Raw genomic sequence first — 26,981 nt, 5'->3', positions numbered from 1 at the left:
GACCTCTAGGGCTATGAGTTGAACATGCCCATCGAGTTTCGTTCCGATCGGCCTCCGTTAACCTTGTCTAATAGGTGCTCAAACTTCATTGGCCAATGGCGGCCATGTTTTTTGAGATACACCAATGTCCTCATAGACATACATGACACCTTGGGCCAAGACACTGCATACCAATTTTCAAGTCAATCGGACTAACGGTCAGGTGGTTAAAGCCTGTTTTATGTTTTTTTCATGTTATAGCGCCACCATGTGGCCAATCGCCGCGATTTTTTTACTGTGACCTCAGATTGACCTCTTACACATGTGTACCGAGTTTGGTGAAGATACCTCATTTACTTCTGGAGTTATAGCCATTTTAGTAAAATAGGCCCCTCCCACAACGTACGTTTTGGCGCCCCTTAGCGTCCGTGAATCGAAATTTCAACTTTTTTTCGATAATTATTGATAATCAGACTCCAGAGAACATTTCTGTACTGGTTTGGTTCCGATCGGGCGAAAAACCTAGGACTAGTTCGCAAAAGTAGGTTTTTGGCAAAATTCAAAATGGCGGAAAATCTATCATGGCGGAAATGAAATCGGAGATATACGTTTTGTTCGTCAGGCATCCAGCTTTCCAATGATATAAGACACTTGAGTCTACGACATACGGTCTAGGAGTTCTGAGCAGTTTCGCGCTTTTGGTCGCTGTAGCGCCACCTATGGGCCGATTTGGCTAAGTCCGTGTATCTGAGTAGCGAGCAATACTACTACCATTTGACCAAGTATCACGTCTCTAGGCCTTACGGTTTTGGCTGCACGATGCGTTTTAGGGAAGAATAATAATAATAAATATAGCTGCAAGCAGCCATTACCGGGGCCAAGCAGAATAAGACGACAAGACATGCCAACATGTCTGAAAGTGTCAGACCAACTGCAACAATGAGCAATAAAGACATTTAAAGAGGATTTTAGGCAAAATGCCTGAAAAATCATAGAAACAATAATTAAAAATATGATTTGATGGATTATCACTTTCGACCAATAGGTGGCGCAGTTACAAAACTGATGTGATGTGGTCAGAGTGAAGTTACAATGACACATACAAAGTTTGGTGTCAATATGTCAAGGCATTGCAGAGATAAAGCCTTAATTAGTGCTATTAGCATCATGCCTCAACTTTGCTGCTGCGCTATACGAAAACGGTTTCGTCTATCGACACAAAATCCATAACTTTTAGTCGGCACGGTCTGGAGATGATACGATTCGATTTTGGTGAAAATCGGACAAACGGTCTAGGAGGAGTTCGAAAAAGTAGGTTTTGAATGAAAATCAAGATGGCGGACAGGAAGTTAGGCCAAATAAGGTAAACTTGGTATCTATGTTCTCAGCTTGACCCAAGGAATCGACTAAGATGAGTTGCATTACAATAGGCCAATTTATTCAAAAGTTATTAGCAGTTTTGGAAATTTTGTTATAACTTTTGACCACTAGGTGGCGCTGTTTCTAAATATGTTGGGTACCTTCAGGGGATGGTGCAGATGGCACATTCTGAGTTTTGTAATATTACACCAATGCATTTGTTTAGTATAGCATTTTATTTCACAAAACTGTATTGAAGTCAATGGGAATTTCATGTTTTGTTCTATTATAGCGCCACCAAGAGGCTCAGTCCAACCATTTTTTTTATGTGTCCTCAGAGTGAGCCCCTACATATGTGTGTCGATTTTGGTGAAAATATCTCAATTCGCTTCGGAGTTATAGACATTTATATGAAAAAACACGTAAAAAATGACTGACACATGACTTTGATTGGAATTTACTACCCCTAAACATCAATATTTTCGCATTTGGGCATTGGCGTATAGCTATCGACCTATGTTTTCAAACTTCTGACGGTGGTTTCGTCTCGATCGGACAAACGGTTTCGAAGATATAGCCAAATGTTTTTTAAGTGCTAAATCACAACGCTACACAAACCGTAAGGCGAAACCTAGCATGTTTGGTATCGTAGGACTCAGCAAGGTTTCAGGAGTCTAATTAGATGAGTCTTGTGAAAATAAGTCGACTGCACCCAAAGTTATAAGCATTTGAAAAAAAAAATTCACCACTAGGTGGCGCTGTTTCGAAACTTCTCACACTCCTTCAGGACATCGTGCTGATGACCCATACCAAGTTTCGTAACAATCCGTTCATGCGTTCTTAAAATACAGCATTTTAGCACAAAATTCAAAATGGCCGACAGTCAAAATGGCCGATATGGTAAAATTGGATATCAGTCGACTCGGAATGTTGCCCTGAATCTAACGAGACCAATTTTATGATTTTTGGACAAACTGTTCAGAAGTTATAAGCAAAAATAGCCATTTTTCATATCTCCGGACCTGTAGGTGGCGCTGTGCCGAAACGCAGCATGTAGCCTCAGGTCATGCTTGTGAGTACATGTACCAAGTTTGGTCTGAATACGATAAACCGTTGCGGAGATACAGCCTTACGACTGTTTTTGCAAGCGCTACGTAAAATTTGTTCGAGCGTTTATCGAAAACGGTTTGACGAATCAACAAGATTTTAATAACTTTTTGTCACCCCTGCCTGAAGATGATCCGATTCAATTTTCGTGCAAATCGGACAAACCGTCTAGGACGAGTTCGAAAAAGTACCTTTTTAGGAAAATTCAAAATGGCGGCCATGTTTTTATGACGGAAAATGACGATATAGGATGCAATCGAATCGTCATGAGCTCAGGAATCAGAGGAAAAAAGGATTTCGCTGATTGGCCTTACGGTTCAAAAGTTATTAGCAAAGTAAAAGTGAAACTTTGGACAGGTGGTGGCGCTAGAGGGAATGACTTAGACACACCAAAATTGGTGTACTTAATGTTGGGACTGTCCTCTATCAGAATGTCAAACCAAAACAACTTTCCCGCAATCGGTTCTATGGGCTGCCATAGACTCCCATGGCGGAAGAAGAAGAATAATAATAAATATAGCTGCAAGCAGCAATTACCGGGGCCAAGCAGAATAAGACGACAAGACATGCCGACATGTCTGAAAGTGTCAGACCAACTGCAACAATGAGCAATTATAGACTTTAAAGAGGATTTTATGCAAAATGCCTGAAAAATCATAGAAACAATAATTAAAAATATGATTTTATGGATTATCACTTTCGACCAATAGGTGGCGCAGTTACAAAACTGATGTGATGTGGTCAGAGTGAAGTGACAATGACACATACAAAGTTTGGTGTCAATATGTCAAGGCATTGCAGAGATAAAGCCTGAATAGTGCTATTAGCATCATGCCTCAACTTTGCTGCTGCGCTATACGAAAACGGTTTCGTCTATCGACACGAAATCCATAACTTTTAGTCGGCACGGTCTGGAGATGATACGATTCGATTTTGGTGAAAATCGGACAAACGGTCTAGGAGGAGTTCGAAAAAGTAGGTTTTGACTGAACATCAAGATGGCGGACAGGAAGTTCGGCCAAATAAGGAAAACTTGGTATCTATGTTCTCGGCTTGACCCAAGGAATCTATTAAGACCAGTGGCATTTCAATAGACAGATTTATTCAAAAGTTATTAGCCTTTTTGGAAATTTTGTTATAACTTTTGACCACTAGGTGGCGCTGTTTCGAAATATTTTGAGTACCTTCAGGGGATGGTGCTGAAGGCACATTCTGAGTTTCGTAATATTACACCAATGCATTTGTTTAGTATAGCATTTTATTTCACAAAACTCTATTGAAATCAATGGGAATTTCATGTTTTGTTCTATTATAGCGCCACCAAGAGGCTCAGTCCCACCATTTTTTTTATGTGTCATCAGAGTGAGCCCATACATATATGTGTCGATTTTGGTGCAAAAATCTCAATTTGCTTCGGAGTTATAGACATTTATATGAAAAAACACGTAAAAAATGACTGACACATGACTTTGATTGAATATTACTACCCCTAAACATCAATATTTTCACATTTGGGCATTAGCATATAGTTAACAAGCTATGATTGCAAACTTCTGACGGTGGTTTCGTCTCAATCGGACAAACGGTTTCGAAGATATAGCCTAATGTTTTTTAAGCGCTAAATCACAATGCTACACAAACCGTTAGGCGAAACCTAACATGTTTGGTATCGTTGGACTCGGCAACGATTCAGGAGGCCAATGAGATGAGTTTCGTGAAAATAAGTCGATCACACCCAAAGTTATAAGCATTTGAAAAAAAAAATTCACCACTAGGTGGCGCTGTTTCGAAACTTCTCACACTCCTTCAGGACATCGTGCTGATGACCCATACCAAGTTTCGTAACAATCCGTTCATGCGTTGTTAAAATACAGCATTTTAGCACAAAATTCAAAATGGCCGACAGTCAAATTGGCCGATATGGTAAAATTGGATATCAGTCGACTCGGCATGACGCCCTGAATCTATCAAGACCAATTTTATGATTTTTGGACAAACTGTTCAGAAGTTATAAGCAAAAATAGCCATTTTTCATATCTCCGGACCTGTAGGTGGCGCTGTGTCGAAACGCAGCATGTAGCCTCAGGTCATGCTTGTGAGTACATGTACCAAGTTTGGTCTGAATACGATAAACCGTTGCGGAGATACAGCCTTACGACTGTTTTTGCAAGCGCTACGTAAAATTTGTTCGAGCGTTTATCGAAAACGGTTTGACGAATCAACAAGATTTTAATAACTTTTTGTCACCCCTGCCTGAAGATGATCCGATTCAATTTTCGTGCAAATCGGACAAACCGTCTAGGACGAGTTCGAAAAAGTACCTTTTTAGGAAAATTCAAAATGGCGGCCATGTTTTTATGACGGAAAATGACGATATAGGGTGCAATCGAATCGTCATGAGCTCAGGAATCAGAGGAAAAAAGGATTTCGCTGATTGGCCTTACGGTTCAAAAGTTATTAGCAAAGTAAAAGTGAAACTTTGGACAGGTGGTGGCGCTAGAGGGAATGACTTAGACACACCAAAATTGGTGTACTTAATGTTGGGACTGTCCTCTATCAGAATGTCAAACCAAAACAACTTTCCCGCAATCGGTTCTATGGGCTGCCATAGACTCCCATGGCGGAAGAAGAAGAATAATAATAAATATAGCTGCAAGCAGCAATTACCGGGGCCAAGCAGAATAAGACGACAAGACATGCCAACATGTCTGAAAGTGTCAGACCAACTGCGGCAATGAGCAATTAAAGACATTAAAGAGGATTTTAGGCAAAATGCCTGAAAAATCATAGAAACAGTAAATAAAAATATGATTTAATGGATTATCACTTTCGACCAATAGGTGGCGCAGTTACAAAACTGATGTGATGTGGTCAGAGTGAAGTGACAATGACACATACAAAGTTTGGTGTCAATATGTCAAGGCATTGCAGAGATAAAGCCTGAATAATGCTTTTAGCATCATGCCTCAACTTTGCTGCTGCGCTATACGAAAACGGTTTCGTCAATCGACACGAAATCCATAACTTTTAGTCGGCACAGTCTGGAGATGATATGATTCGATTTTGGTGAAAATCGGACAAACGGTGTGGGAGGAGTTCGAAAAAGTAGATTGTGAATGAAAATAGCATTTTATTTCACAAAACTGTATTGAAGTCAATGGGAATTTCATGTTTTGTTCTGTTATAGCGCCACCAAGAGGCTCAGTCCCACAATTTTTTTTACGTGTCCTCAGAGTGAGCCCATGCATATGTGTGTCAGTTTTGGTGAAAATATCTCAATTCGCTTTAGAGTTATAGACATTTATATGAAAAAACACGTAAAAAATGACTGACACATGACTTTGATTGAATTTTACTACCCCTAAACATCAATATTTTTGCATTTGGGCATTGGCGTATAGCTATCGACCTATGTTTTCAAACTTCTGACGATGGTTTCGTCTCGATCGGACAAACGGTTTCGAAGATATAGCCTAATGTTTTTTAAGCGCTAAATCACAACGCTACACAAACCGTAAGGCGAAACCTAGCATGTTTGGTATTGTAGGACTCGGCAAGGTTTCAGGAGACTAATTAGACTAGTCTTGTGAAAATAAGTCGACCACACCCAAAGTTATAAGCGTTTGAAAAAAAAAATTCACCACTAGGTGGCGCTGTTTCGAAACTTCTCAGGCTCATTCAGGGCATTGTGCTGATGATCCATACCACGTTTCGTAACAATCCGTTCATGCGTTCATAAAATACAGAATTTTAGCACAAAATTCAAAATGGCCGACAGCCAAAATGACCGATATGGTAAAATTGGATATCAGTCGACTCGGCATGTTGCCCTGAATCTAACGAGACCAATTTTATGATTTTTGGACAAATTGTTCAGAAGTTATAAGCAAAAATAGCCATTTTTCATATCTCCGGACCAGTAGGTGGCGCTGCGCCGAAACGCAGCATGTTGCCTCAGGTCATGCTTGTGAGTACATGTACCAAGTTTGGTCTGAATATGATAAACCGTTGCGGAGATACAGCCTTACGACTGTTTTTGCTAGCGCTACGTAAAATGTATTCGTGCGTTTATCGAAAACGGTTTGACGAATCAATTTGAATTCCATAACTTTTGGTCAGCACTGCCTGAAGATGATCTGGTTAAATTTTCGTGCAAATCGGACAAACCGTCTAGGACGAGTTCGAAAAAGTATATTTTTCAGAAAATTCAAAATGGCGGCCATATTTATATGACGGAAAATGACGTCATAGGGTGCAATCGAATCGGCATGAGCTCAGGAATCAGAGGAAAAAAGAATTTTGTTGATTGGCCTTACGGTTCAAAAGTTATTAGCAAAATAAAAGTGAAACTTTGGACAGGTGGTGGCGCTAGAGGGAATGACTTAGAAACACAAAAATTGGTGTATTTAATGTTGGGACTGTCCTCTATCAGAATGTCAAACCAAAACAACTTTCCCGCAATCGGTTCTATGGGCTGCCATAGACGCCCAGTCGGAAGAAGAATAATAATAAATATAGCTGCAAGCAGCAATTACCGGGGCCAAGCACAATCAGATGACAAGACATGCCAACATTGCTGAAAGTGTCAGACCAATGAGCAATTAAAGACATTAAAGAGGATTTTAGGCAAAATGCCTGAAAAATCATAGAAACAGTGAAGAAAAATATGATTTAATGGACTATCACTTTCGACCAATAGGTGGCGCAGTTACAAAACTGATGTGATGTGGTCAGAGTGAAGTGACAATGACACATACAAAGTTTGGTGTTAATATGTCAAGGCATTGCAGAGATAAAGCCTGAATAGTCATTTTGGCATCATGCCTCAGCTTTGCTGCTGTGCTATACGAAAACGGTTTCATCAATCGACACGAAATCCATAACTTTTTGTCGGCACAGTCTGGAGATGATACGATTCGATTTTGGTGAAAATCGGACAAACGGTCTAGGAGGAGTTCGAAAAAGTAGGTTTTGAATGAAAATCAAGATGGCGGACAGGAAGTTTGGCCAAATAAGGAAAACTTGGTATCTATGTTCTCGGCTTGACCCAAGGAATCTATTAAGACCCGTGCCATTTCAATAGCCAGATTTATTCAAAAGTTATTAGCCTTTTTGGAAATTTTGTTATAACTTTTGACCACTAGGTGGCGCTGTCTTGAAATATTTTGGTTGCCTTCAGGGGATGGTGCTGATGACACAATCTGAGTTTCGTAATATTACACCAATGCATTTGTTTAGTATAGCATTTTATTTCACAAAACTGTATTGAAGTCAATGGGAATTTCATATTTTGTTCAATTATAGCGCCACCAAGAGGCTCAGTCCCACAATTTTTTTTACGTGTCCTCAGAGTGAGCCCATACATATGTGTGTCAATTTTGGTGAAAATATCTCAATTCGCTTCGGAGTTATAGACATTTATATGAAAAAACACGAAAAAAATGACAGACACATGACTTTGATTGGAAATTAGTACCCCTAAACATCAATATTTTCGCATTTGGGCATTGGCGTATAGCTATCGACCTATGTTTCCAAACTTCTGACGGTGGTTTCGTCTCGATCGGACTAGCGGTTTCAAAGATATAGCCAAATGTTTTTTAAGCACTAAATCACAACGCTACACAAACCGTAAGGCGAAACCTAGCATGTTTGGTATCGTAGGACTCGGCAACGATTCAGGAGTCTAAAAAGATGAGTTTCGTGAAAATAAGTCGACCACACCCAAAGTTATAAGCATTTGAAAAAAAAAATTCACCACTAGGTGGCGCTGTTTCGAAACTTCTCAGGCTCATTCAGGGCATTGTGCTGATGACCCATACCACGTTTCGTAACAATCCGTTCATGCGTTCATAAAATACAGAATTTTAGCACAAAATTCAAAATGGCCGACAGCCAAAATGACCGATATGGTCAAATTGGATATCAGTCGACTCGGCATGTTGCCCTGAATCTAACGAGACCAATTTTATGATTTTTGGACAAACTGTTCAGAAGTTATAAGCAAAAATAGCCATTTTTCATATCTCCGGACCAGTAGGTGGCGCTGCGCCGAAACACAGCATGTAGCCTCAGGTCATGCTTGTGAGTACAAGTACCAAGTTTGGTCTGAATACGATAAACCGTTGCGGAGATACGGCCTTACGACTGTTTTTGCTAGCGCTACGTAAAATGTATTTGTGCGTTTATCGAAAACGGTTTGACGAATCCATTTGAATTCCATAACTTTTTGTCAGCACTACCTGAAGATGATCTGGTTCAATTTTCGTGCAAATCGGACAAACCGTCTAGGACGAGTTCGAAAAAGTAGCTTTTTTTGAAAATTCAAGATGGCGGCCATATTTTTATGACGGAAAATGACGTCATAGGGTGCAATCGAATCGCCATGAGCTCAGGAATCAGAGGAAAAAATAATTTAGTTGATTGGCCTTACGGTTCAAAAGTTATTAGCAAAGTAAAAGTGAAACTTTGGACAGGTGGTGGCGCTAGAGGGAATGACTTAGAAATACCAAAATTGGTGTATTTAATGTTGGGACTGTCCTCTATCAGAATGTCAAACCAAAACAACTTTCCCGCAATCGGTTCTATGGGCTGCCATAGACTCCCAGAGCGGAAGAATAATAATAATAAATATAGCTGCAAGCAGCAATTACCGGGGCCAAGCAGAATAAGACGACAAGACATGCCAACATGTCTGAAAGTGTCAGACCAACTGCAACAATGAGCAATTAAAGACATTTAAAGAGGATTTTAGGCGAAATGGCTGAAAAATCATGTAAAAAGTGATTCAAAATATGATTTAATGGATTGTCACTTTTGACCAAAAGGTGGCGCTGTTACGAAATTGATGTGGTGTGGTCAGAGTAAGGAGACAGTGACACATACAAAGTTTTGTGTCAATATGTCGAGGCATTGCAGATATAAAGCCTGAATAGTCATTTTGGCATCATGCCTCAACTTTGCTGCTGTGCTATACGAAAACGGTTTCATCAATCGACACGAAATCCATAACTTTTTGTCGGCACAGTCTGGAGATGATACGATTCGATTTTGGTGAAAATCGGACAAACGGTCTAGGAGGAGTTCGAAAAAGTAGGTTTTGAATGAAAATCAAGATGGCGGACAGGAAGTTTGGCCAAATAAGGAAAACTTGGTATCTATGTTCTCGGCTTGACCCAAGGAATCTATTAAGACCCGTGCCATTTCAATAGCCAGATTTATTCAAAAGTTATTAGCCTTTTTGGAAATTTTGTTATAACTTTTGACCACTAGGTGGCGCTGTCTTGAAATATTTTGGTTGCCTTCAGGGGATGGTGCTGATGACACAATCTGAGTTTCGTAATATTACACCAATGCATTTGTTTAGTATAGCATTTTATTTCACAAAACTGTATTGAAGTCAATGGGAATTTCATATTTTGTTCAATTATAGCGCCACCAAGAGGCTCAGTCCCACAATTTTTTTTACGTGTCCTCAGAGTGAGCCCATACATATGTGTGTCAATTTTGGTGAAAATATCTCAATTCGCTTCGGAGTTATAGACATTTATATGAAAAAACACGAAAAAAATGACTGACACATGACTTTGATTGGAAATTAGTACCCCTAAACATCAATATTTTCGCATTTGGGCATTGGCGTATAGCTATCGACCTATGTTTCCAAACTTCTGACGGTGGTTTCGTCTCGATCGGACTAGCGGTTTCAAAGATATAGCCAAATGTTTTTTAAGCGCTAAATCACAACGCTACACAAACCGTAAGGCGAAACCTAGCATGTTTGGTATCGTAGGACTCGGCAACGATTCAGGAGTCTAAAAAGATGAGTTTCGTGAAAATAAGTCGACCACACCCAAAGTTATAAGCATTTGAAAAAAAAAATTCACCACTAGGTGGCGCTGTTTCGAAACTTCTCAGGCTCATTCAGGGCATCGTGCTGATGACCCATACCACGTTTCGTAACAATCCGTTCATGCGTTCATAAAATACAGAATTTTAGCACAAAATTCAAAATGGCCGACAGCCAAAATGACCGATATGGCAAAATTGGATATCAGTCGACTCGGCATGTTGCCCTGAATCTAACGAGACCAATTGTATGATTTTTGGACAAACTGTTCAGAAGTTATAAGCAAAAATAGCCATTTTTCATATCTCCGGACCAGTAGGTGGCGCTGCGCCGAAACACAGCATGTAGCCTCAGGTCATGCTTGTGAGTACAAGTACCAAGTTTGGTCTGAATACGATAAACCGTTGCGGAGATACGGCCTTACGACTGTTTTTGCTAGCGCTACGTAAAATGTATTCGTGCGTTTATCGAAAACGGTTTGACGAATCCATTTGAATTCCATAACTTTTTGTCAGCACTACCTGAAGATGATCTGGTTCAATTTTCGTGCAAATCGGACAAACCGTCTAAGACGAGTTCGAAAAAGTAGCTTTTTTTGAAAATTCAAGATGGCGGCCATATTTTTATGACGGCAAATGACGTCATAGGGTGCAATCGAATCGCCATGAGCTCAGGAATCAGAGGAAAAAAGAATTTCGCTGATTGACCTTACGGTTCAAAAGTTATTAGCAAAATAAAAGTGAAACTTTGGACAGGTGGTGGCGCTAGAGGGAATGACTTAGAAACACCAAAATTGGTGTATTTAATGTTGAGACGGTCCTCTATCAGAATGTCAAACCAAAACAACTTTCCCGCAATCGGTTCTATGGGCTGCCATAGACTCCCATGGCGGAAGAAGAAGAAGAAGAAGAAATATAGCTGCAAGCAGCAATTACCGGGGCCAAGCAGAATAAGACGACAAGACATGCCAACATGTCTGAAAGTGTCAGATCAACTGCGACAATGAGCGATTAAAGACTTTAAAGAGGATTTTATACAAAATGCCTGAAAAGTCATAGAAACAATAATTAAAAATATGATTTTATGGATTATCACTTTCGACCAATAGGTGGCGCAGTTACAAAACTGATGTGATGTGGTCAGAGTGAAGTGACAATGACACATACAAAGTTTGGTGTTAATATGTCAAGGCATTGCAGAGATAAAGCCTGAATAGTGCTATTAGCATCATGCCTCAAATTTGCTGCTGCGCTATACGAAAACGGTTTCGTCTATCGACACGAAATCCATAACTTTTAGTCGGCACGGTCTGGAGATGATACGATTCGATTTTGGTGAAAATCGGACAAACGGTCTAGGAGGAGTTCGAAAAAGTAGGTTTTGACTGAAAATCAAGATGGCGGACAGGAAGATCGGCCAAATAAGGAAAACTTGGTATCTATGTTCTCGGCTTGACCCAAGGAATCTATTAAGACCAGTGGCATTTCAATAGACAGATTTATTCAAAAGTTATTAGCCTTTTTGGAAATTTTGTTATAACTTTTGACCACTAGGTGGCGCTGTCTTGAAATATTTTGGTTGCCTTCAGGGGATGGTGCTGATGACACAATCTGAGTTTCGTAATATTACACCAATGCATTTGTTTAGTATAGCATTTTATTTCACAAAACTGTATTGAAGTCAATGGGAATTTCATATTTTGTTCAATTATAGCGCCACCAAGAGGCTCAGTCCCACAATTTTTTTTACGTGTCCTCAGAGTGAGCCCATACATATGTGTGTCAATTTTGGTGAAAATATCTCAATTCGCTTCGGAGTTATAGACATTTATATGAAAAAACACGAAAAAAATGACTGACACATGACTTTGATTGGAAATTAGTACCCCTAAACATCAATATTTTCGCATTTGGGCATTGGCGTATAGCTATCGACCTATGTTTCCAAACTTCTGACGGTGGTTTCGTCTCGATCGGACTAGCGGTTTCAAAGATATAGCCAAATGTTTTTTAAGCGCTAAATCACAACGCTACACAAACCGTAATGCAAAACCTAGCATGTTTGGTATCGTAGGACTCGGCAATGATTCAGGAGTCTAAAAAGATGAGTTTCGTGAAAATAAGTCGACCACACCCAAAGTTATAAGCATTTGGAAAAAAAAATTCACCACTAGGTGGCGCTGTTTCGAAACTTCTCAGGCTCATTCAGGGCATTGTGCTGATGACCCATACCACGTTTCGTAACAATCCGTTCATGCGTTCATAAAATACAGAATTTTAGCACAAAATTCAAAATGGCCGACAGCCAAAATGACCGATATGGTCAAATTGGATATCAGTCGACTCGGCATGTTGCCCTGAATCTAACGAGACCAATTTTATGATTTTTGGACAAACTGTTCAGAAGTTCTAAGCAAAAATAGCCATTTTTCATATCTCCGGACCAGTAGGTGGCGCTGCGCCGAAACACAGCATGTAGCCTCAGGTCATGCTTGTGAGTACAAGTACCAAGTTTGGTCTGAGTACGATAAACCGTTGCGGAGATACGGCCTTACGACTGTTTTTGCTAGCGCTACGTAAAATGTATTTGTGCGTTTATCGAAAACGGTTTGACGAATCCATTTGAATTCCATAACTTTTTGTCAGCACTACCTGAAGATGATCTGGTTCAATTTTCGTGCAAATCGGACAAACCGTCTAGGACGAGTTCGAAAAAGTAGCTTTTTTTGAAAATTCAAGATGGCGGCCATATTTTTATGACGGCAAATGACGTCATAGGGTGCAATCGAATCGCCATGAGCTCAGGAATCAGAGGAAAAAAGAATTTCGCTGATTGGCCTTACGGTTCAAAAGTTATTAGCAAAATAAAAGTGAAACTTTGGACAGGTGGTGGCGCTAGAGGGAATGACTTAGAAACACCAAAATTGGTGTATTTAATGTTGAGACGGTCCTCTATCAGAATGTCAAACCAAAACAACTTTCCCGCAATCGGTTCTATGGGCTGCCATAGACTCCCATGGCGGAAGAATAATAATAATAATAATAATAATAAATATAGCTGCAAGCAGCAATTACCGGGGCCAAGCAGAATAAGACGACAAGACATGCCAACATGTCTGAAAGTGTCAGACCAACTGCAACAATGAGCAATTAAAGACATTTAAAGAGGATTTTAGGCGAAATGGCTGAAAAATCATGTAAAAAGTGATTCAAAATATGATTTAATGGATTGTCACTTTTGACCAAAAGGTGGCGCTGTTACGAAATTGATGTGGTGTGGTCAGAGTAAGGAGACAGTGACACATACAAAGTTTTGTGTCAATATGTCGAGGCATTGCAGATATAAAGCCTGAATAGTCATTTTGGCATCATGCCTCAACTTTGCTGCTGTGCTATACGAAAACGGTTTCATCAATCGACACGAAATCCATAACTTTTTGTCGGCACAGTCTGGAGATGATACGATTCGATTTTGGTGAAAATCGGACAAACGGTCTAGGAGGAGTTCGAAAAAGTAGGTTTTGAATGAAAATCAAGATGGCGGACAGGAAGTTTGGCCAAATAAGGAAAACTTGGTATCTATGTTCTCGGCTTGACCCAAGGAATCTATTAAGACCAGTGGCATTTCAATAGCCAGATGTATTCAAAAGTTATTAGCCTTTTTGGAAATTTTGTTATAACTTTTGACCACTAGGTGGCGCTGTCTTGAAATATTTTGGTTGCCTTCAGGGGATGGTGCTGATGACACAATCTGAGTTTCGTAATATTACACCAATGCATTTGTTTAGTATAGCATTTTATTTCACAAAACTGTATTGAAGTCAATGGGAATTTCATATTTTGTTCAATTATATCGCCACCAAGAGGCTCAGTCCCACAATTTTTTTTACGTGTCCTCAGAGTGAGCCCATACATATGTGTGTCAATTTTGGTGAAAATATCTCAATTCGCTTCGGAGTTATAGACATTTATATGAAAAAACACGAAAAAAATGACTGACACATGACTTTGATTGGAAATTAGTACCCCTAAACATCAATATTTTCGCATTTGGGCATTGGCGTATAGCTATCGACCTATGTTTCCAAACTTCTGACGGTGGTTTCGTCTCGATCGGACTAGCGGTTTCAAAGATATAGCCAAATGTTTTTTAAGCGCTAAATCACAACGCTACACAAACCGTAAGGCAAAACCTAGCATGTTTGGTATCGTAGGACTCAGCAACGATTCAGGAGTCTAAAAAGATGAGTTTCGTGAAAATAAGTCAACCACACCCAAAGTTATAAGCATTTGGAAAAAAAAATTCACCACTAGGTGGCGCTGTTTCGAAACTTCTCAGGCTCATTCAGGGCATTGTGCTGATGACCCATACCACGTTTCGTAACAATCCGTTCATGCGTTCATAAAATACAGAATTTTAGCACAAAATTCAAAATGGCCGACAGCCAAAATGACCGATATGGTCAAATTGGATATCAGTCGACTCGGCATGTTACCCTGAATCTAACGAGACCAATTGTATGATTTTTGGACAAACTGTTCAGAAGTTATAAGCAAAAATAGCCATTTTTCATATCTCCGGACCAGTAGGTGGCGCTGCGCCGAAACACAGCATGTAGCCTCAGGTCATGCTTGTGAGTACAAGTACCAAGTTTGGTCTGAATACGATAAACCGTTGCGGAGATACGGCCTTACGACTGTTTTTGCTAGCGCTACGTAAAATGTATTTGTGCGTTTATTGAAAACGGTTTGACGAATCCATTTGAATTCCATAACTTTTTGTCAGCACTACCTGAAGATGATCTGGTTCAATTTTCGTGCAAATCGGACAAACCGTCTAGGACGAGTTCGAAAAAGTAGCTTTTTTTGAAAATTCAAGATGGCGGCCATATTTTTATGACGGCAAATGACGTCATAGGGTGCAATCGAATCGCCATGAGCTCAGGAATCAGAGGAAAAAAGAATTTCGCTGATTGGCCTTACGGTTCAAAAGTTATTAGCAAAATAAAAGTGAAACTTTGGACAGGTGGTGGCGCTAGAGGGAATGACTTAGAAACACCAAAAATGGTGTATTTAATGTTGAGACGGTCCTCTATCAGAATGTCAAACCAAAACAACTTTCCCGCAATCGGTTCTATGGGCTGCCATAGACTCCCATGGCGGAAGAATAATAATAATAATAATAAATATAGCTGCAAGCAGCAATTACCGGGGCCAAGCAGAATAAGACGACAAGACATGCGAAAATGTCTGAAAGTGTCAGACCAACTGCAACAATGAGCAATTAAAGACATTTAAAGAGGATTTTAGGCGAAATGGCTGAAAAATCATGTAAAAAGTGATTCAAAATATGATTTAATGGATTGTCACTTTTGACCAAAAGGTGGCGCTGTTACGAAATTGATGTGGTGTGGTCAGAGTAAGGAGACAGTGACACATACAAAGTTTTGTGTCAATATGTCGAGGCATTGCAGATATAAAGCCTGAATAGTCATTTTGGCATCATGCCTCAACTTTGCTGCTGTGCTATACGAAAACGGTTTCATCAATCGACACGAAATCCATAACTTTTTGTCGGCACAGTCTGGAGATGATACGATTCGATTTTGGTGAAAATCGGACAAACGGTCTAGGAGGAGTTCGAAAAAGTAGGTTTTGAATGAAAATCAAGATGGCGGACAGGAAGTTTGGCCAAATAAGGAAAACTTGGTATCTATGTTCTCGGCTTGACCCAAGGAATCTATTAAGACCCGTGGCATTTCAATAGCCAGATTTATTCAAAAGTTATTAGCCTTTTTGGAAATTTTGTTATAACTTTTGACCACTAGGTGGCGCTGTCTTGAAATATTTTGGTTGCCTTCAGGGGATGGTGCTGATGACACAATCTGAGTTTCGTAATATTACACCAATGCATTTGTTTAGTATAGCATTTTATTTCACAAAACTGTATTGAAGTCAATGGGAATTTCATATTTTGTTCAATTATAGCGCCACCAAGAGGCTCAGTCCCACAATTTTTTTTACGTGTCCTCAGAGTGAGCCCATACATATGTGTGTCAATTTTGGTGAAAATATCTCAATTCGCTTCGGAGTTATAGACATTTATATGAAAAAACACGAAAAAAATTACTGACACATGACTTTGATTGGAAATTAGTACCCCTAAACATCAATATTTTCGCATTTGGGCATTGGTGTATAGCTATCGACCTATGTTTCCAAACTTCTGACGGTGGTTTCGTCTCGATCGGACTAGCGGTTTCAAAGATATAGCCAAATGTTTTTTAAGCGCTAAATCACAACGCTACACAAACCGTAAGGCAAAACCTAGCATGTTTGGTATCGTAGGACTCGGCAACGATTCAGGAGTCTAAAAAGATGAGTTTCGTGAAAATAAGTTGACCACACCCAAAGTTATAAGCATTTGAAAAAAAAAATTCACCACTAGGTGGCGCTGTTTCGAAACTTCTCAGGCTCATTCAGGGCATTGTGCTGATGACCCATACCACGTTTCGTAACAATCCGTTCATGCGTTCATAAAATACAGAATTTTAGCACAAAATTCAAAATGGCCGACAGCCAAAATGACCGATATGGTCAAATTGGATATCAGTCGACTCGGCATGTTGCCCTGAATCTAACGAGACCAATTGTATGATTTTTGGAAAAACTGTTCAGAAGTTATAAGCAAAAATAGCCATTTTTCATATCTCCGGACCAGTAGGTGGCGCTGCGCCGAAACACAGCATGTAGCCTCAGGTCATGCTTGTGAGTACAAGTACCAAGTTTGGTCTGAATACGATAAACCGTTGCGGAGATACAGCCTTACGACTGTTTTTGCTAGCGCTACGTAAAATGTATTTGTGCGTTTATTGAAAACGGTTTGACGAATCCATTTGAATTCCATAACTTTTTGTCAGCACTACCTGAAGATGATCTGGTTCAATTTTCGTGCAAATCGGACAAACCGTCTAGGACGAGTTCGAAAAAGTAGCTTTTTTTGAAAATTCAAGATGGCGGCCATATTTTTATGACGGCAAATGACGTCATAGGGTGAAATCGAATCGCCATGAGCTCAGGAATCAGAGGAAAAAAGAATTTCGCTGATTGGCCTTACGGTTCAAAAGTTATTAGCAAAATAAAAGTGAAACTTTGGACAGGTGGTGGCGCTAGAGGGAATGACTTAGAAACACCAAAATTGGTGTATTTAATGTTGAGACGGTCCTCTATCAGAATGTCAAACCAAAACAACTTTCCCGCAATCGGTTCTATGGGCTGCCATAGACTCCCATGGCGGAAGAATAATAATAATAATAATAATAATAATAATAAGAAACGGAACAGATACAATAGGTGCCTCCGCACCTTCGGTGCTTGGCCCCTAATAAATATAGCTGCAAGCAGCAATTACCGGGGCCAAGCAGAATAAGACGACAAGACATGCCAACATGTCTGAAAGTGTCAGACCAACTGCAACAATGAGCAATTAAAGACATTTAAAGAGGATTTTAGGCGAAATGGCTGAAAAATCATGTAAAAAGTGATTCAAAATATGATTTAATGGATTGTCACTTTTGACCAAAAGGTGGCGCTGTTACGAAATTGATGTGGTGTGGTCAGAGTAAGGAGACAGTGACACATACAAAGTTTTGTGTCAATATGTCGAGGCATTGCAGATATAAAGCCTGAATAGTCATTTTGGCATCATGCCTCAACTTTGCTGCTGTGCTATACGAAAACGGTTTCATCAATCGACACGAAATCCATAACTTTTTGTCGGCACAGTCTGGAGATGATACGATTCGATTTTGGTGAAAATCGGACAAACGGTCTAGGAGGAGTTCGAAAAAGTAGGTTTTGAATGAAAATCAAGATGGCGGACAGGAAGTTTGGCCAAATAAGGAAAACTTGGTATCTATGTTCTCGGCTTGACCCAAGGAATCTATTAAGACCCGTGGCATTTCAATAGCCAGATTTATTCAAAAGTTATTAGCCTTTTTGGAAATTTTGTTATAACTTTTGACCACTAGGTGGCGCTGTCTTGAAATATTTTGGTTGCCTTCAGGGGATGGTGCTGATGACACAATCTGAGTTTCGTAATATTACACCAATGCATTTGTTTAGTATAGCATTTTATTTCACAAAACTGTATTGAAGTCAATGGGAATTTCATATTTTGTTCAATTATAGCGCCACCAAGAGGCTCAGTCCCACAATTTTTTTTACGTGTCCTCAGAGTGAGCCCATACATATGTGTGTCAATTTTGGTGAAAATATCTCAATTCGCTTCGGAGTTATAGACATTTATATGAAAAAACACGAAAAAAATGACTGACACATGACTTTGATTGGAAATTAGTACCCCTAAACATCAATATTTTCGCATTTGGGCATTGGCGTATAGCTATCGACCTATGTTTCCAAACTTCTGACGGTGGTTTCGTCTCGATCGGACTAGCGGTTTCAAAGATATAGCCAAATGTTTTTTAAGCGCTAAATCACAACGCTACACAAACCGTAAGGCAAAACCTAGCATGTTTGGTATCGTAGGACTCGGCAACGATTCAGGAGTCTAAAAAGATGAGTTTCGTGAAAATAAGTCGACCACACCCAAAGTTATAAGCATTTGGAAAAAAAAATTCACCACTAGGTGGCGCTGTTTCGAAACTTCTCAGGCTCATTCAGGGCATTGTGCTGATGACCCATACCACGTTTCGTAACAATCCGTTCATGCGTTCATAAAATACAGAATTTTAGCACAAAATTCAAAATGGCCGACAGCCAAAATGACCGATATGGTCAAATTGGATATCAGTCGACTCGGCATGTTGCCCTGAATCTAACGAGACCAATTGTATGATTTTTGGACAAACTGTTCAGAAGTTATAAGCAAAAATAGCCATTTTTCATATCTCCGGACCAGTAGGTGGCGCTGCGCCGAAACACAGCATGTAGCCTCAGGTCATGCTTGTGAGTACAAGTACCAAGTTTGGTCTGAATACGATAAACCGTTGCGGAGATACGGCCTTACGACTGTTTTTGCTAGCGCTACGTAAAATGTATTTGTGCGTTTATTGAAAACGGTTTGACGAATCCATTTGAATTCCATAACTTTTTGTCAGCACTACCTGAAGATGATCTGGTTCAATTTTCGTGCAAATCGGACAAACCGTCTAGGACGAGTTCGAAAAAGTAGCTTTTTTTGAAAATTCAAGATGGCGGCCATATTTTTATGACGGCAAATGACGTCATAGGGTGAAATCGAATCGCCATGAGCTCAGGAATCAGAGGAAAAAAGAATTTCGCTGATTGGCCTTACGGTTCAAAAGTTATTAGCAAAATAAAAGTGAAACTTTGGACAGGTGGTGGCGCTAGAGGGAATGACTTAGAAACACCAAAATTGGTGTATTTAATGTTGAGACGGTCCTCTATCAGAATGTCAAACCAAAACAACTTTCCCGCAATCGGTTCTATGGGCTGCCATAGACTCCCATGGCGGAAGAATAATAATAATAATAATAATAATAATAATAAGAAACGGAACAGATACAATAGGTGCCTCCGCACCTTCGGTGCTTGGCCCCTAATAATAATAATAATAAGAAACGGAACAGATACAATAGGTGCCTCCGCACCTTCGGTGCTTGGCCCCTAATAATAAATATAGCTGCAAGCAGCAATTACCGGGGCCAAGCAGAATAAGACGACAAGACATGCCAACATGTCTGAAAGTGTCAGACCAACTGCAACAATGAGCAATTATAGACTTTAAAGAGGATTTTATGCAAAATGCCTGAAAAATCATAGAAACAATAATTAAAAATATGATTTTATGGATTATCACTTTCGACCAATAGGTGGCGCAGTTACAAAACTGATGTGATGTGGTCAGAGTGAAGTGACAATGACACATACAAAGTTTGGTGTCAATATGTCAAGGCATTGCAGAGATAAAGCCTGAATAGTGCTATTAGCATCATGCCTCAACTTTGCTGCTGCGCTATACGAAAACGGTTTCGTCTATCGACACGAAATCCATAACTTTTAGTCGGCACGGTCTGGAGATGATACGATTCGATTTTGGTGAAAATCGGACAAACGGTCTAGGAGGAGTTCGAAAAAGTAGGTTTTGACTGAACATCAAGATGGCGGACAGGAAGTTCGGCCAAATAAGGAAAACTTGGTATCTATGTTCTCGGCTTGACCCAAGGAATCTATTAAGACCAGTGGCATTTCAATAGATAGATTTATTCAAAAGTTATTAGCCTTTTTGGAAATTTTGTTATAACTTTTGACCACTAGGTGGCGCTGTTTCGAAATATTTTGAGTACCTTCAGGGGATGGTGCTGAAGGCACATTCTGAGTTTCGTAATATTACACCAATGCATTTGTTTAGTATAGCATTTTATTTCACAAAACTCTATTGAAATCAATGGGAATTTCATGTTTTGTTCTATTATAGCGCCACCAAGAGGCTCAGTCCCACCATTTTTTTTATGTGTCATCAGAGTGAGCCCATACATATATGTGTCGATTTTGGTGCAAAAATCTCAATTTGCTTCGGAGTTATAGACATTTATATGAAAAAACACGTAAAAAATTACTGACACATGACTTTGATTGAATATTACTACCCCTAAACATCAATATTTTCACATTTGGGCATTAGCATATAGTTAACAAGCTATGATTCCAAACTTCTGACGGTGGTTTCGTCTCAATCGGACAAACGGTTTCGAAGATATAGCCTAATGTTTTTTAAGCGCTAAATCACAATGCTACACAAACCGTTAGGCGAAACCTAACATGTTTGGTATCGTTGGACTCGGCAACGATTCAGGAGTCCAATGAGATGAGTTTCGTGAAAATAAGTCGATCACACCCAAAGTTATAAGCATTTGAAAAAAAAAATTCACCACTAGGTGGCGCTGTTTCGAAACTTCTCACACTCCTTCAGGACATCGTGCTGATGACCCATACCAAGTTTCGTAACAATCCGTTCATGCGTTGTTAAAATACAGCATTTTAGCACAAAATTCAAAATGGCCGACAGTCAAATTGGCCGATATGGCAAAATTGGATATCAGTCGACTCGGCATGACGCCCTGAATCTATCAAGACCAATTTTATGATTTTTGGACAAACTGTTCAGAAGTTATAAGCAAAAATAGCCATTTTTCATATCTCCGGACCTGTAGGTGGCGCTGTGCCGAAACGCAGCATGTAGCCTCAGGTCATGCTTGTGAGTACATGTACCAAGTTTGGTCTGAATACGATAAACCGTTGCGGAGATACAGCCTTACGACTGTTTTTGCAAGCGCTACGTAAAATTTGTTCGAGCGTTTATCGAAAACGGTTTGACGAATCAACAAGATTTTAATAACTTTTTGTCAACCCTGCCTGAAGATGATCCGATTCAATTTTCGTGCAAATCGGACAAACCGTCTAGGACGAGTTCGAAAAAGTACCTTTTTAGGAAAATTCAAAATGGCGGCCATGTTTTTATGACGGAAAATGACGATATAGGGTGCAATCGAATCGTCATGAGCTCAGGAATCAGAGGAAAAAAGGATTTCGCTGATTGGCCTTACGGTTCAAAAGTTATTAGCAAAGTAAAAGTGAAACTTTGGACAGGTGGTGGCGCTAGAGGGAATGACTTAGACACACCAAAATTGGTGTACTTAATGTTGGGACTGTCCTCTATCAGAATGTCAAACCAAAACAACTTTCCCGCAATCGGTTCTATGGGCTGCCATAGACTCCCATGGCGGAAGAAGAAGAATAATAATAATAAGAACGGGAACAGATACAATAGGTGCCTCCGCACCTTCGGTGCTTGGCCCCTAATAATAATAATAAGAAACGGAACAGATACAATAGGTGCCTCCGCACCTTCGGTGCTTGGCCCCTAATAATAAATATAGCTGCAAGCAGCAATTACCGGGGCCAAGCAGAATAAGACGACAAGACATGCCGACATGTCTGAAAGTGTCAGACCAACTGCAACAATGAGCAATTAAAGACATTTAAAGAGGATTTTAGACGAAATGGCTGAAAAATCATAGAAACTAATTAAAAATATGATTTAATGGATTATCACTTTCGACAAATAGGTGGCGCAGTTACAAAACTGATGTGATGTGGTCAGAGTGAGGAGACAATGACACATACAAAGTTTGGTGTCAATATGTCAAGGCATTGCAGAGATAAAGCCTGAATAGTGCTATTAGCATCATGCCTCAAATTTGCTGCTGCGCTATACGAAAACGGTTTCGTCAATTGACACGAAATCCATAACTTTTAGTCGGCACAGTCTGGGGATGATACGATTCGATTTTGGTGAAAATCGGACAAACGGTGTGGGAGGAGTTCGAAAAAGTAGGTTTTGAATGAAAATAGCATTTTATCTCACAAAACTGTATTGAAGTCAATGGGAATTTCATGTTTTGTTCTATTATAGCGCCACCAAGAGGCTCAGTCCCACAATTTTTTTTACGTGTCCTCAGAGTGAGCCCATACATATGTGTGTCAGTTTTGGTGAAAATATCTCAATTTGCTTTAGAGTTATAAACATTTATATGAAAAAACACGTAAAAAATGACTGACACATGACTTTGTTTGAATTTTACTACCCCTAAACATCAATATTTTCGCATTTGGGCATTGGCATATAGCTATCGACCTATGTTTCCAAACTTCTGACGGTGGTTTCGTCTCGATCGGACAAGCGGTTTCGAAGATATAGCCTAATGTTTTTTAAGCGCTAAATCACAACGCTACACAAACCGTAAGGCGAAACCTAGCATGTTTGGTATCGTAGAACTCGGCAAGGTTTCAGGAGTCTAATTAGATGAGTCTCGTGAAAATAAGTCGACCGCACCCAAAGTTATAAGCATTTGAAAAAAAAAATTCCCCACTAGGTGGCGCTGTTTCGAAACTTCTCACACTCCTTCAGGACATCGTGCTGATGACCCATGCCAAGTTTCGTAACAATCCGTTCATGCGTTCATAAAATACAGCATTTTAGCACATAATTCAAAATGGCCGACAGTCAAAATGGCCGATATGGTAAAATTGGATATCAGTCGACTCGGCATGTCGCCCTGAATCTAACGAGACCAATTTTATGATTTTTGGACAAACTGTTCAGAAGTTATAAGCAAAAATAGCCATTTTTCATATCTCCGGACCAGTAGGTGGCGCTGCGCCGAAACGCAGCATGTAGCCTCAGGTCATGCTTGTGATGACATGTACCAAGTTTGGTCTGAATACGATAAACCGTTGCAGAGATACAGCCTTACGACTGTTTTTGCAGGCGCTACGTAAAATTTGTTCGTGCGTTTATTGAAAACGGTTTGACGAATCAATTTGAATTCCATAACTTTTGGTCAGCACTGCCTGAAGATGATCTGGTTCAATTTTCGTGCAAATCGGACAAACCGTCTAGGACGAGTTCGAAAAAGTAGGTTTTTCGAATGAATCAAAATGGCGGCCATATTTTTATTACAGAAAATGAAGTCATAGGATGCAATCGAATCGGCATGAGCTCAGGAATCAGAGGAAAAAATAATTTTGTTGATTGGCCTTACAGTTCAAAAGTTATTAGCAAAATAAAAGTGAAACTTTGGACAGGTGGTGGCGCTAGAGGGAATGACTTAGAAACACCAAAATTGGTGTATTTAATGTTGGGACTGTGCTCTATCAGAATGTCAAACCAAAACAACTTTCCCGCAATCGGTTCTATGGGCTGCCATAGACTCCAAGAGCGGAAGAAGAAGAAGAAGAAGAAGAAGAAGAAGAATAATAATAATAAGAACGCGAACGGATACAATAGGTGCCTCCGCACCTTCGGTGCTTGGCCCCTAATAAATATAGCTGCAAGCAGCAATTACCGGGGCCAAGCAGAATAAGACGACAAGACATGCCAACATGTCTGAAAGTGTCAGACCAACTGCAACAATGAGCAATTAAAGACATTTAAAGAGGATTTTAGGCGAAATGGCTGAAAAATCATGTAAAAAGTGATTCAAAATATGATTTAATGGATTGTTACTTTTGACCAAAAGGTGGCGCTGTTACGAAATTGATGTGGTGTGGTCAGAGTAAGGAGACAGTGACACATACAAAGTTTTGTGTCAATATGTCGAGGCATTGCAGATATAAAGCCTGAATAGTCATTTTGGCATCATGCCTCAACTTTGCTGCTGTGCTATACGAAAACGGTTTCATCAATCGACACGAAATCCATAACTTTTTGTCGGCACAGTCTGGAGATGATACGATTCGATTTTGGTGAAAATCGGACAAACGGTCTAGGAGGAGTTCGAAAAAGTAGGTTTTGAATGAAAATCAAGATGGCGGACAGGAAGTTTGGCCAAATAAGGAAAACTTGGTATCTATGTTCTCGGCTTGACCCAAGGAATCTATTAAGACCCGTGCCATTTCAATAGCCAGATTTATTCAAAAGTTATTAGCCTTTTTGGAAATGTTGTTATAACTTTTGACCACTAGGTGGCGCTGTCTTGAAATATTTTGGTTGCCTTCAGGGGATGGTGCTGATGACACAATCTGAGTTTCGTAATATTACACCAATGCATTTGTTTAGTATAGCATTTTATTTCACAAAACTGTATTGAAGTCAATGGGAATTTCATATTTTGTTCAATTATAGCGCCACCAAGAGGCTCAGTCCCACAATTTTTTTTACGTGTCCTCAGAGTGAGCCCATACATATTTGTGTCAATTTTGGTGAAAATATCTCAATTCGCTTCGGAGTTATAGACATTTATATGGAAAAACACGAAAAAAATGACTGACACATGACTTTGATTGGAAATTAGTACCCCTAAACATCAATATTTTCGCATTTGGGCATTGGTGTATAGCTATCGACCTATGTTTCCAAACTTCTGACGGTGGTTTCGTCTCGATCGGACTAGCGGTTTCAAAGATATAGCCAAATGTTTTTTAAGCGCTAAATCACAACGCTACACAAACCGTAATGCAAAACCTAGCATGTTTGGTATCGTAGGACTCGGCAACGATTCAGGAGTCTAAAAAGATGAGTTTCGTGAAAATAAGTCGACCACACCCAAAGTTATAAGCATTTGAAAAAAAAAATTCACCACTAGGTGGCGCTGTTTCGAAACTTCTCAGGCTCATTCAGGGCATCGTGCTGATGACCCATACCACGTTTCGTAACAATCCGTTCATGCGTTCATAAAATACAGAATTTTAGCACAAAATTCAAAATGGCCGACAGCCAAAATGACCGATATGGCAAAATTGGATATCAGTCGACTCGGCATGTTGCCCTGAATCTAACGAGACCAATTGTATGATTTTTGGACAAACTGTTCAGAAGTTATAAGCAAAAATAGCCATTTTTCATATCTCCGGACCAGTAGGTGGCGCTGCGCCGAAACACAGCATGTAGCCTCAGGTCATGCTTGTGAGTACAAGTACCAAGTTTGGTCTGAATACGATAAACCGTTGCGGAGATACGGCCTTACGACTGTTTTTGCTAGCGCTACGTAAAATGTATTTGTGCGTTTATCGAAAACGGTTTGACGAATCCATTTGAATTCCATAACTTTTTGTCAGCACTACCTGAAGATGATCTGGTTCAATTTTCGTGCAAATCGGACAAACCGTCTAGGACGAGTTCGAAAAAGTAGCTTTTTTTGAAAATTCAAGATGGTGGCCATATTTTTATGACGGCAAATGACGTCATAGGGTGCAATCGAATCGCCATGAGCTCAGGAATCAGAGGAAAAAAGAATTTCGCTGATTGGCCTTACGGTTCAAAAGTTATTAGCAAAATAAAAGTGAAACTTTGGACAGGTGGTGGCGCTAGAGGGAATGACTTAGAAACACCAAAATTGGTGTATTTAATGTTGAGACGGTCCTCTATCAGAATGTCAAACCAAAACAACTTTCCCGCAATCGGTTCTATGGGCTGCCATAGACTCCCATGGCGGAAGAAGAAGAAGAAGAAGAATAATAAATATAGCTGCAAGCAGCCATTACCGGGGCCAAGCAGAATAAGACGACAAGACATGCCAACATGTCTGAAAGTGTCAGACCAACTGCAACAATGAGCAATAAAGACATTTAAAGAGGATTTTAGGCAAAATGCCTGAAAAATCATAGAAACAATAATTAAAAATATGATTTGATGGATTATCACTTTCGACCAATAGGTGGCGCAGTTACAAAACTGATGTGATGTGGTCAGAGTGAAGTTACAATGACACATACAAAGTTTGGTGTCAATATGTCAAGGCATTGCAGAGATAAAGCCTTAATTAGTGCTATTAGCATCATGCCTCAACTTTGCTGCTGCGCTATACGAAAACGGTTTCGTCTATCGACACAAAATCCATAACTTTTAGTCGGCACGGTCTGGAGATGATACGATTCGATTTTGGTGAAAATCGGACAAACGGTCTAGGAGGAGTTCGAAAAAGTAGGTTTTGAATGAAAATCAAGATGGCGGACAGGAAGTTAGGCCAAATAAGGTAAACTTGGTATCTATGTTCTCAGCTTGACCCAAGGAATCGACTAAGATGAGTTGCATTACAATAGGCCAATTTATTCAAAAGTTATTAGCAGTTTTGGAAATTTTGTTATAACTTTTGACCACTAGGTGGCGCTGTTTCTAAATATGTTGGGTACCTTCAGGGGAT

The sequence above is a fragment of the Abramis brama genome (genome assembly GCF_963993115.1).
Source record: "Abramis brama genome assembly, chromosome: 9".
Taxonomy (NCBI): Eukaryota; Metazoa; Chordata; class Actinopteri; order Cypriniformes; family Leuciscidae; genus Abramis; species Abramis brama.
The sequence above is the reverse complement of the archived record's forward strand: the minus strand, read 5'-3'. Positions refer to the sequence as shown.